Raw genomic sequence first — 9,590 nt, forward strand, 5'->3', positions numbered from 1 at the left:
CCGGCCTTCTTCGGGCACAGAACCTTGATCATCCGAGCAGGAACGACAGGCCACAAATCAATGCCTGCTCCACCGTAGATCTTCATGGGTGGCAGGGGGGGGCCGCCCTGCCGTCTCACCACAGGATACAGGAGGGTTCTCTGCTCCGGCACACCTCCCCCCTCCTTTCTTCCTCCGTTCCTCCACTGACCTTGGTGTTCATGTAGCTGCAGCGACTCCTCCTCACAAGTCCCACAGCACGTCACCACGTCCCTTCTTAAATACGTTATTGCAGAGGCGCAGCTGATTGGCTCAATTTCCCAAACAGAAGTGGAGCTGACGTGGAGCTGGGGGAGCTTTGAGAAGCTTCTCACAGGGGGCTGCCCCGATAGCCCCCTCCCCTGCCACCAAAAAACTCCACCACTCACTCAACCCAGGACAGGATGAGGAGGACGACAAGGAGGAGGAGGACGAGGAGGAGGAGGATGAGGATGACAAGGAAGATGAAGGAGGAGGAGGGGGATGAGGACGAGGAGGAGGACGAGGACAAGGAGGATGAGGAGGTGGACAAGGAGGACGAGAACGAGAAGGAAGACAAGGAGGAGGACGAGGAAGATGAGGAAGAATAGGATGAGGAGGAGGAGGAGGACGAGGTGGAGGACGAGGAGGAGTACAAGGAGGAGGAGGAGGAGGAGGAAGAGGAGGAGGAGGATGAGGTGGATGAGGACGAGGAGGGGGACGAGGAGGGGGAGGATAAGTAGGAGGACGAGGACGAGGAGGTGGATGAGGAGGAGGATGAGGAAATTATATATTTTTATAAAGATTGGCTTCATTCATTTATAACAGCAGTATCAGACACCGGCCTGTTTTGCTTCCGAATAGAATAACTCTGTGCCTGGCAGAGCAGCACAACGGGGGCCTGCACAACCACCCCGCTGCACGAGGACCCTGCACACGTGCGCCTATTGACGAGCGGAATCATGACTTTACAACCAGTAAGGTTATAAAGTAGGTATGTTTATTCAGCACTGGGCACAGGGGGGAATCATTCCTCCAGAAACGTGCGTGCCCTGGAGCCAAAAGAGGCTCCTTTTTATTGTGTAAAACGTTACATATTCATTAACTCCAATACACATGCATCACAATTCTGGGAATAGGGAGGGAATATTACAATCAGTTCCGAGAAATCATTAACATATCCCCCACCCCAAGTCCCTCCATGTCACACCTGCGCAGTGCTCCCTGGAGGTCGTGGGCAGGGGTCTGCAGATGAAGGCCCGTAGTCTCCTTCACTGTGTTCGCTAGCTGACCCTTACTTCTGCGCCAACTCAGTCCTGTGGTCACGTACACCTTGTCCTTCAGGTCTGGGCTAATTTGCAGCTCCTTTGTATTTCTGGCTCAGTGGTTTCAGTTCCCCTCTTATCTCAGGGACAAGAGGTACCAGCGATGGCCCGTCCTGTCTTCCTTCCATTCACTCACACGGGAGTTGCCGGCCTTTGATGGAGGCCACCTGGTGAGCAGCCCCTGAGGGGGGGCTATTGGGTTAATGTTTCCTCAGATTACTATTGCACGAGGGCCCTGAACGCGCATCCCTGTCGCACGCGGCTCTTTGCATGCCCGCTGCCCTCGCAGCAGGCGCTGTGCGCACGCGTGCACACTGGGGCCGGGACTACAACTCCCGACGTGCCTCGCGCGGGCGGTCAGTGGAGCCACGCGATGATTGGCTGCAAAGGGGGCGGGGCCACGGCGCGCGGCGGGGCCCGCCCACTGGCAGTGTCAGCAAAGCAGCGGGACGGGTAGGAGGGTCTTGTGGAGCCCCTAAGTGGGGCTGAGGGGGGCTCCGTGCCTTGGGGGTGGCTGCGGCCCCCCGGGGGGCCTGGGAGCGGGGGGTGGGCCCCGGGGGTGCCGGGGAGTGGGGCTGTGGAAAGGCTCAGAGCCCCTCGGGGGACCGAGGAGCGGGGCGGGGGGGGGCTGCGGGCGGCCCCGGGGTTGGGGAGTGGGGCGGGGGGGGCTGGGGGGACTGGCGGGGGGGGCTGGAGAACGGAGCGGGGGCTGGGAGCCGCCAGCAAGGGCTGGGGGAGCCCCGAGCCCGGGGGGGCTGCGAGCCGGGGGGGTCCCGCCCCTTTCCCTGCCCGCCCCAGGCCCCAGCCCGGGGTCCCGGCCGAAGCCCCTCAGGGAGCTGATTTGGCCGCCCCGAGGGACGGCTGGGGGGGCAGCCCCGAGCTGCTCGGCTGGGGCCTCGTTCTTGGGGCAAGAGGCAGCGGGGGCCTGCGCAGCGCTGGGAGTTGGCGCTGAAAATCCCAGCTCGGGGGGGTCGGGGCTGCTTCCCCGCGCCCGGGGCGGCTCCTGCTCCGCCAATTCCAGTCAGCAGCCCCGCAGCTTCATCCGGGCTGCTTGGGGTTGTGCTCTTCTTCAAACTCCAGTTGCAGAAATCAGGCTGGTGTTTGAACAGTTTTTGGTCGCTGTGATGACTGCAACAGGCTTCAAAGATGGACCTCAGCAATTCAGTAGTCCCAGACCTTCCCCTTTGTGCATTTAATTAAGGAATAATTTGAAAACTGATGAAAACTAATGGGTGTTTGGGCCGTGCAGAGTCTTTCTTTGCATGGGAGAATAGATTTTGGTTTTCTTGGCTTAGTTACTGTCCATGGAGGCAAGGAAGGAGAAACCAAGCAGCAGTGATGTCTTTTCTTTAGATTTAAGACATGCATAAAAACACCTAACTAAAAGAAGCCAATGTTAAATTGTCTTGTTTAATGTTAGCAGGAAGCTGATGGGAATATCCTTAAATCAAAACTGATACAAAACAGAAATGTGTCCTAAGCGTCTGCTGTGTGTAGCGTCACCCTTAGTGGATTTCAAACCCTTTAATTTCCTGGTGATAGGTTATAAATGTTTAGAGCAATGCAATAAATTATATTAAGATGGTAGCAACTTGATTATTTTCTTATATCCACAAATGTTTTTTAAAAAAGTCATTGGATTTCTAATTTAGGTCAAGTTATCTAAAAATCATAAGCAGGACTTTTTTTTTTTCTCATTTATATTAATTCTGGGTAAAAGAGCAGAAGTTGATTTGGAAACCTGTAAGCTGAAGGGTGTTTTCCAGTGAGGTTTTGGTTTGTTTATTTTTCTTTTTGCTTTTGTGAAGTCCTCAATATTATATTTTCTCCCTCATTATTTCCAGGCTGCAGAACCAGCCTGAAAGGCACGGTGGAATTACTTTTCCCATTAGCTGGGCTCCTCCTAAGGATATAGATTGCATCCATACTCAGAAGCCAGTTGCAGCAACGAAGCCGTTTCAGGTATTTGAAGAGGAAGAAGAACTGAATCACCAGTAAAACAAGAATGTAAAATTTGTTAACCTCTTGAGTTTTTCAGGACAAACTTAACATGAGTTTCCTTTACAAGCTGGTGGTTCTTGGTAAACTGAATAACTTGGTCAAAGAATGGATTTCAGAATTTGGTGAGAGCAAGGTAAGGGTTTTTTATATGCTCTTGTCAAAACAGCTGATGCCTTTTTATTTCTTTTAAAGGCCATACTACTAGGATTTATGCTGAAGTGGAACTTTCAACTTTCTTCTAAAGTATTGAGGAGAGCTGTAGTAACTGCCGTTGAAATAAGGTAGAAAAGGTACTACAGTTCACAATCTTGAAGTCCCTGGGGCACTGAATAAATGTGTGAAGTGGCTCTGTGGGTTGACTTGTAGCAGCTAACAAAGCTGAAACAAGGGATTGTGGGGTGAGCTAGATGGGAAATGGGCACTAATCTCGCCCCAAACAGCCTGCAGCACCCAGTGTGGTTTGAAACTATTGCACTAGACTTGCCCTTTGCAGAGATTGTGTTTATTTATGTTCATCTGCTGTGGGGAAGACTAATAATAGGTCTTAATTTCTGTAAATTAATGAAAGGACTGATACATTACTCATCTCTTTTTTTGAGTTGCAAGCACTCATTTCAGAAAAACAGTAGCAGTCTATTAGACTAACAACTCAGTCTGGGAGTGAGAAAACACTGTTTATGGAGGCTGTTGTAGTCTTTCTAAAGAGCCCGTATGCTACCTAAACTTGCACATAGGTCAATGTGTATCTTATATTATAAAGTAAACACTTTCTCTTCTACACACAGAATCTTCCTCCTTCAGCAGCAGCAGCAAATGTTGGTGGCAAAATATTTACATTTGGTTCTTACAAGCTTCGAGTACACACTAAAGGTAGAACTTCTTTGTCCAGTCATAGTTCTGATGTTTGAAAGTGACTTCCAACAATAACAGAAGAAATGGAATCTCTCTGCAGGTGCTGACATAGATGCTGTTTGTGTTGCTGCTAGACACGTAGAAAGATCGGATTTTTTTCAGTTGTTCTTTGAAAAACTGAAACATCAGGAGGAAATAAAAAACCTAACAGTGAGTAAGCGCTCTCCGTGATAATCGTGCAACTTCTACAGTAAGAATGCTTCATGTTAAAGACTTATATTGGTAGAGGATGTCTTACAAGACAAAACTTTAAAATACATTGTTTCTGAGTCCCTTCTAAAATGCTATCTTATGCAGCATGAAAATGCTGAAGTCAAGCTTTTGGTTCCTTTCCCCAGTGGCTGTACACCACGTAAGAATCTTTGTGGTCCGCTTCTCCCCTGCCCTTGGTTTGAGAATGAGTCGGCTGTATCAAAAAGCAAGGCTGTCCCTGGGAGCCCTGCTTTCATCTCAGGTGCAGTAAGGGGCCTGGACATGCACGCCGGGGGAGGAGGGGGCAGCCTGAAAACTCAGGAAGTTGACGGTGATGTGGAAAGGCTCCTGTCAGTCCCTTGGCCGTGCTGTTCCTCTGGATAGACTTTAGGAGCTCTCGTTCATCCTCCTCTGGCCACGTTCCTCTCTGGCTCCTCAGCCTGAGCCTTTGTGGCCGGGATGCACACTGTCAGCTTTCCAGAACGTTCACAGGGGCTGTGCTGGGAACATACAGAACTGCTGTGTAAAATGCCCCTCGGGTGCATGCATTGCGTACCTCGCAGGTAAAACTGAGCTCCTGGGAAGTGCTTCTCAGCCTGGGCTTCCTCACGCAGACGGTTTGAAAGACTTCATGTGCATAGCTACGGAGCCTTTGTTTAGGTGACTGTCACCTGAAAACAGACTCTCAGTGGGCTGTGGCACAGTTCTGACAAGTGCTCTGCAAAACTGAAGACTGTGCCAGAAGGTAGCTGACAGCATCTCAGGCACGGTAGAAAATAAAAATAGAGAAGACTAGTGTGCGCTGTCAAATGTGGACAGAGTTGGTTAGATTTCTCTGGATGTTAACCAGCAGTAAGATAGCTAGAGAAATCTCTTTTCTTCCTCACTGCCAGGGTAAGTACCTTACAGCCACTGATCCTGGTGGCTCATTGGCACTGTTTGTTCATTTCAATCCATGATCAGCCTCAGAATCTCTTGGCTAAATAGCTTTTTAAAGCCAGTATTAGTACAGTATTAGTGCTCTACTGCTTGCAGCTTACTACCAATTTTTTTGGTTTGGAAGCAAGTCAGTCTTTATACCAAATAGTTTAGCAGTGTAAATTCTGTATTTTATCACAGTTTAGGGAAAAGATTAAAGTAGCAAGAAATACTTTCTTACACAGTGATCCTCTCCTTTACAGGCAGTTGAAGATACGTGTGTATCAGTTGTCAAGTTTGAGTTTGATGGCATCGAGGTAAGAATTTTGCTTTTTTTCTTTAAGTAAGGATTTTTTTTTTCTTGCTTTGGAATAGAACAACTTTTCGGGGACTTGTGACCTTGCTATTTTACAAGGTTTTTGGTACCTTACAGTGTATTTAGGAAACTCTGATTAAACAGCCTGACCACAGCCTATCCCAGGAGAAGGCACTGCAGTAAAATGGGAGCTGATAGGAAAAGAAGCCCCTAGGAAGCCTGGCGGGCACGGGAACATCAGGGACACCTCTTGCTAAGCCTGTGCTGCAGGCCAGGGTAGCCCACTGGAACAGCAGTTATGTCACAGGGATTGTGCAGCATGGGAGTAGAGACAGTGTCCTTGCCAACCCTCCTGAGCTCTGACAAACCAGCTTTCTGCAGGGGGACGGGGATAGTGTAGCTCACCGTATGGATCATGTGAGCAGACTAAATGTTTTGTTGCAAATCAAAAATGAAGTGGTTGTGAGACAAATGGTATGGAAGATGAAAAGTGAAAGCCCCCATTTGACTCTTGCCCAGGTTTTTCAGCTGCAGGAATCCTTGTATCTTGAATGCATCTCACACCGTGAGCGCAGACCTGCATGCTGTAGTACCTCAGCACGTTACTGCTTGGTGTCACTATCGCCAAGACCTTCAGTGACCTTCTTGTGGCCTCTCTCTGGTACAGACGTTCACAGAATAATTTTCTTGCCTCAGACTCTACTATAGACCAGATGCTTTGGGATCAAAAGGGCTTACCGCAGAAAGGAAATGCTCTCTCCTTTGCTGAAGTGTAGTTGAGGTGGCTGAACTTGCATCTTAATTTTATGATTTATGTTCTCTTTTAATGGAAGATGGAAATTGAGAGTAATCTTTTCAACTTAAAACCCCCTTCCTTTCCCTAGCTTAAAAAGGCGGGATACAGTGACGGTTTTGTAAATAAAATATGGAACTTCTAGCAATTCTCTTGAGTTTTCTGGCAAGTAAATCTCTCGGGACATGTATCTGTAGTCACATAGGTCTAAATACAAATGTTAACCACTCTGTAGTCTTGACTAGCTTTTCCCCCACTAATGTGCTGTTTGAAAATGATGCAGCATTCGAACTCACACTTGGCACTTTTTCCCCTCTTAAGATGGATCTCATGTTTGCCAGACCATCTGTGCAAACTTTTTCTGATAATCTTGATCTCAGAGGTGACTCGTGTCTCTGAAGCCTGGATACGAGATGTATGCGGAGCTTAAATGGTAAGCATATTTACACTTCTTTAAAAAGAAAGTGTTACAGAGCTTGGTATAGAATGCACATGGCACAACCCATCGGTTTCTGTACAAGTTGCAGAAACTGATCTCCTGTCTACTTGAGATCTGAGGAGGTGGCGAGTGGGCTTAAACTGAGATGCTTCAAGGAGTTGTGTGTTTAGATAGACCTGTATCTCATGTTTCTTTGATCAGGGGGTGTGCACTGTTCCAGTTCACCATAGAAACTGCTTCAGATGAATAGGTAGAGCATTTGATAGAGAAGAATTTGTGGAGATTCATTAAAAATATATATATATATATATTTAAAATACCTGAAGCCTAACTTACTCACCGTTTAACACTGACTGGTTTGATTGTTCCCTGCTGTCGAAAGAAACAGCTTTTGGAATCCTCCAGAAAGGCCTTATTAAAAATTGTATTCTATAAACTGTGAAAAAGCTGCTGAGGGCATCAGTTACCTGGAGTGATACTGAATGTTGCGTGTAATCTGTAATTTTTAAGGAAATACAAAGCAAGTAATCCAAACTTGTTTTCATAGGCTTGAACAATGAACTGTGAGCTATTGAGCCAGGATAGCATAAAACTGACTTGTACCCGTTACTAGGAACTGCTGCACTTCAACTTTTTTCTTAGAGGCTGCAGAGCTACTGATGAAATACTGCATCCAGAGCCAAATGAAGAGAACTTCCAGCTCACTCTCTGTGCAATTAAACTGTGGGCAAAATGTGAGTAAGGGGATTGTTCGTGATCTTTAAACTTTTCACAGGCACCTCGTGCTGAAAAAATAAGACCATTAGTAGTACTTCACCTTTGGATAGCTGTTTAAATGATGGCTTTTAAACTAGAACCTGTTCTTCAGTTTAGATTCACGGTCTGTCCGTGGGGTTGATTCGGTGTGGTTTTTAATGGGGGTAGAGTGGGGAGAAGAGGGGAGTGCCTACAAGACAAGGTGCTGCATTGCTTATCAGGAACCTGACTAGAGGTGATAAAAAGGCAAGTTAAGTATATAAACTTGATACGTAAGGAATAAGAAAATACTGATTGCGTATGTGTCTAGAGCAAGTGCTACAAGAACGGCAGAATTTTTTGTAAGGGAAGTTGGAGTGAAGCAATAGCTGTAGCAGTGTAGGCAAATTCCAGAGTAGCAGTATTTTGGGAAGTGGTGTGGTCATGATTCTTCTGCTCATCACTGTTAAGGACCAACAATTTTGGCCTCATTGCATTGCAAAAGTAACTGACTTGGAGGCTAAAGTGTACTGAGTATTCTACAGATTGTGAAGTTGGTGCTGTAAATTTGAAGGAAGGTCCTTGGGTATTGAAGGACTGCAGGCTAATGACACGTACCCATTCTAGGACATGGCATTTACTCCAGTGTGCTGGGATTTCTTGGTGGGGTTTCCTGGGCAGTGCTAGTAGCAAGAACAGGTCAACTCTATCCAAATGCCAAGAAAGGCAAAGCCAAGAGGAGAACAATAACTGCACTCCCAAAAGGGGAGGAGCAAACTGAGGGAGGGCAACTCATCAGCCCCTTTCAGAGTTTCAACACTTGAGATAAACAGAAGAAATAAAATTGTAGGAAGTTAACAGTGGCCGAGAAGCAGATTATAAATCCACCTGATCCAAATCTCAGAAAGACTTTCAATATTGATTTGTGTGAATACTAGACCGAGGCAGAAAATTAAGTGTTTGCTTCTGCTTTCCACGTCACGAGAAGATAACTTAAATGGGCTAAACAGTAGCGAGAAGATGCTCAAGGCAATAGCAGAGCTTACTGGTTTCCTCCACTGGACCAACTGTGCAGTGAACCAACTTAACACGGCCAGTCTAAGGATGTCACTGAAGTTGCTTAAAAAAAAAAAAAAAAAAAAAAAACAACAAACACGTAAGTCCTTATCCTGGAATGTGAAGGCAGCACCTTGGCTCCCACACAGGGTGGCAGAGATGGCCCAGCAGGGTCATGTCCCGACGTTCCAGGTCAGATAAAGAAAGTGCTGGCTGTGTTTGTGGGGTCAGTTTGACGTATCTTTTCTGTTTTCTAGAAGCCTGGGGAAGGACGCACTATGCGGTAGGACCGGTGCCACTTTAGCCCTGAGGTTCAAAAACTGCACATCAGTGCAACTCCCTGCATTGCCTTCATCACCAAATAAACCAGACTTGCTTTCTCCAGGGTGGTGGGAACAGGAGCTCACAAGTGGATTCCAGCTACACCTCAGGGTAGCAGTTAGCACATGCTTAACTTTAACTTTAAAGCCCACCCACTGGCTATTAAAGGTCACATGAACCCCAGAGATCTAATGAAAGGAAAACCAAACAAACCAAAAAAACCCCACGACAATATCCCCAGAAAACACTACACCCCGTTTCCCACTCCTGAAGGAAGCCGGGTTCACATGACACGTTGGGGTCCCCCCCTCACCCCGGGAACTTGCCAGCCTCCAGCTGGGGAGCCGGAGCATTTGTCCCCCCGCTGCCCGGGGGCAGCTGCCAAAGCAGCGGTGCAGCCAGGAGAGCAGCTCCCACTCGGGCTGGCCATGCCCATGGAACCAGAACACTACACAGAACAACCCACAAGACATCAGGTGTCCAAGCAAAAAGGCCCCGGTGTGCCAAAAGAAATAAAAGATTGAACGCTGAAGCAGCTGGGCAGGAATGCTCCGCAGTGAGCAGCTCCATGATGTCTGGCACTCC

The 9,590-nt window shown here is 47.7% G+C and overlaps 1 pseudogene; it reads left to right on the forward strand.

The window, feature by feature from the left end:
* Positions 1–1,753: 1,753 nt before the first annotated feature.
* On the forward strand, positions 1,754–8,733 carry LOC122154425 (annotated as a pseudogene).
* Positions 8,734–9,590: the final 857 nt, after the last annotated feature.

This window comes from Tyto alba, unplaced genomic scaffold (assembly GCF_018691265.1).
Source record: "Tyto alba isolate M040663 unplaced genomic scaffold, T.alba_DEE_v4.0 Super-Scaffold_39, whole genome shotgun sequence".
Classification (NCBI taxonomy): Eukaryota; Metazoa; Chordata; class Aves; order Strigiformes; family Tytonidae; genus Tyto; species Tyto alba.